A 2,834-nucleotide genomic window follows, 5' to 3' on the forward strand; every position below is an offset into this window, starting at 1 on the left:
TATGTGTGTCAATTTCTTTAAAAACTGTTAACAATCTTTCTTGTGGTTAATAAATAAAATTTACTTTATAGAAATATGCTTTCAAAGTGTGCAGTGTGTTGATATGGTTGAAAAGCTTAGTTTTTATTATTATTATTATTGCGTTTACTTGAGTTACAAAGGTGCAAAAGTATAGATATGTATTCAAAATGTGTATCGGTATAGCTCCTATCTTAATAGTTTTATATGTGGGAAAACAATTTTTTTAAAGCACATAAAATAATGCATTATAATTGTTCTAGTATTTTTTAATTTGCATTTTCTATGTGATTAAGGGGTTATTCTTCAATCATTTGTGTGGTTTAGCAGAAATAAGAATGAAGAGATTCAATGTTATAATATAAACGATTTAATATGCAATAATTTTCCTTGTTGAAATTGGTAGTTGTAATAATATTAATTTTCAACACAGGTATCATTATTTTCATTTGTTCTGTGCGTTAAGTAGGGCTGGTCGTTGACCGAACTTCATCGTCGCGATATATCGTCCAGTACATATCGACATTTTTCGATATATCGTGATATCAATATTTATTTATAGATATTATGTTATAAATAGCATGTCTTAACACAGCGATTCTCAACCTGTGGGGCGCGCCCCCCTAGGGGGGCGCGAGAGTATCCAAGAGAAAATATGATTTTAAAAAATTGATTAACTGACTGATAGGAAAGCACACATACACATAGAAAACAAAATACATTTTGGCATATTTAATAACTTACTAAATCAAAACTTACTTCATCAAAGCATACTAAATTAAAAACAAATTTAATGATTATTAGTGACTTCCTTGGGCCTGTCTTGAAGAGCAAAGTTTTTCGAAGGAGGGCTTAGTATTAGAAATAGCCACTCTCAGTTCTGTTTCTATATTTTGTCTTCAAAGAAGCCACAGCAGAAAATCCAGTTTCACAAAGGTAGGCTGTTGAATGGTAATAGAATGTGAAATGCCCTTGCTTTTAGTACAGAAAAATCGTCCTTTCTCTTGCCCAAAATTCAAATAGTGATTTATTATTAAATTGTCTTTTAGTTTCGCCACTTGTCGTGAAGTCTATGAATTTTTCTTCCATCAATTGAGAGTCCTTCGGGAATCTTATGAAATGGATCCCTAACCCACTCGTAACTTGCTATCAGTTTGTCGTCAGCATGAAAATACTTTTTAAAATTCTTTTCCAGCATGGCTAAAAGATTTTCAATGGTTACAAAAATATCTTTTACATGTTCTTCAGCCTTGTAAGTTTTAGTACAATAATTCACATTTGCAAACATTGTTGGGTTTTTTGCTTTAAATTTCTGCTTCACAATTCTAATTTTCTACAAAAAGCATTAACTTTATCACTCGTATCCAACATATGTGTATTTGCTCCTTGGAGTTGAAGATTCAAGTTCTTTAATTTTCCGAATATGTCTACGAATTACCTCAATTTCATCACAATTAAACCATCGCGAAAATTGTTGTCGCGAGCGCTGTTGTTTTGAGTTCTATTGGTTTGCAGAAAAGTAGTTCTTCTACTACTGACATATTATCACAAATTCGAACATAGGCAATTAAATGAGCTTCTTTATTACTATCTGTTGCTTCGTCAAGCTGTATTGAAAACAATTTGTGACGCAACTTCGAGAAAAGCTGACACTGTGCATCTTCAGCTATATCGCCAATTCGATGAGCAACAGTATCATTTGAAAGAGATATGGACTGCATTTGTTTTGAAAAATTATCTCCAAATTTAGTTTCTACAATCTCGGTTGCTGCAGGCAAAATAAGCTCTTCATCAATGGTGTGAGGTTTTTTTATATATGGCTATTTTATATGAACTTTGTAAGATGCAATTAAAGTTTTTTTATTCACAAAGTTTCCTTAAAAAATGATTTTTGCTTTTTATATGATTTTAATTTTAATTCGAAGAATTCACTGGATTTGTTGACGTACTCACTATGAAGCATTTCCAAATGTCGTTTAAATTTATTAGGTGTCATGCTGTCTGCGTCCAACATTTCTGAGCAAATGATACACAGGGGCCTTTCTTCTTCATTTACTTCAGTACTGGTAAACCCAAAATTTAAGTATTCTTGAGAATATTTTCTTGATTTTATTTTCAGAACCACGCTGGTCTGTGTACTTGTTGATGCTTGACTATCGTCTAATGCTTGCTTACTTCTGCTTAAAAATTTATCCATGAGTTTGCATAAATTTGCTGCCGTGAATATTTAATATGGTGAATTGCAATTAACACGAAAGCATATATAACATACATATTCACGATAGATTCGATAGCGATAAAAGGATCGACTCGAAGGAGACTAGCTGGAATTGAAACTTGCGTTATCAAACATTTTCCTTCTTCCTATGAGAAAATACTTGCGCCGCCCATGCTCGAGACGGCATCGGTAGTGTGGATTCCCTTCCACAAACATTGCTTATTTTTTTCACTTTTGTTTAGTCATGCTTCTGTTTTATTATTCGAAAAAATGTATTCCTAGTTTCTAAATTTAACTCACCCCGTCTAGGTTAACTTTCATTAACGAATTTTTCTACTTTCATATTCTTTTAACGTTCTCTCTGCTTGGCTTTAATTTCAAATATAATATTTAAATTTTCCCCGCTTTCATTTTCTTTATCTGTTTACCGCTCTCTTGTCCAAAATGCAAGATATGGTTTCTCGCCAACGTTGACTCGCTTTTACTCTTGTTTTGGCAGTTAGTTAAAAATAATTTGAAAACAGAATCCAAAATACTCAATATACATTATTGTTGTATACATTTTATTGTAAGCGGGGGGCGCGATGAATATTATGAT

This window comes from Argiope bruennichi, chromosome X1 (assembly GCF_947563725.1).
Source record: "Argiope bruennichi chromosome X1, qqArgBrue1.1, whole genome shotgun sequence".
Classification (NCBI taxonomy): domain Eukaryota; kingdom Metazoa; phylum Arthropoda; class Arachnida; order Araneae; family Araneidae; genus Argiope; species Argiope bruennichi.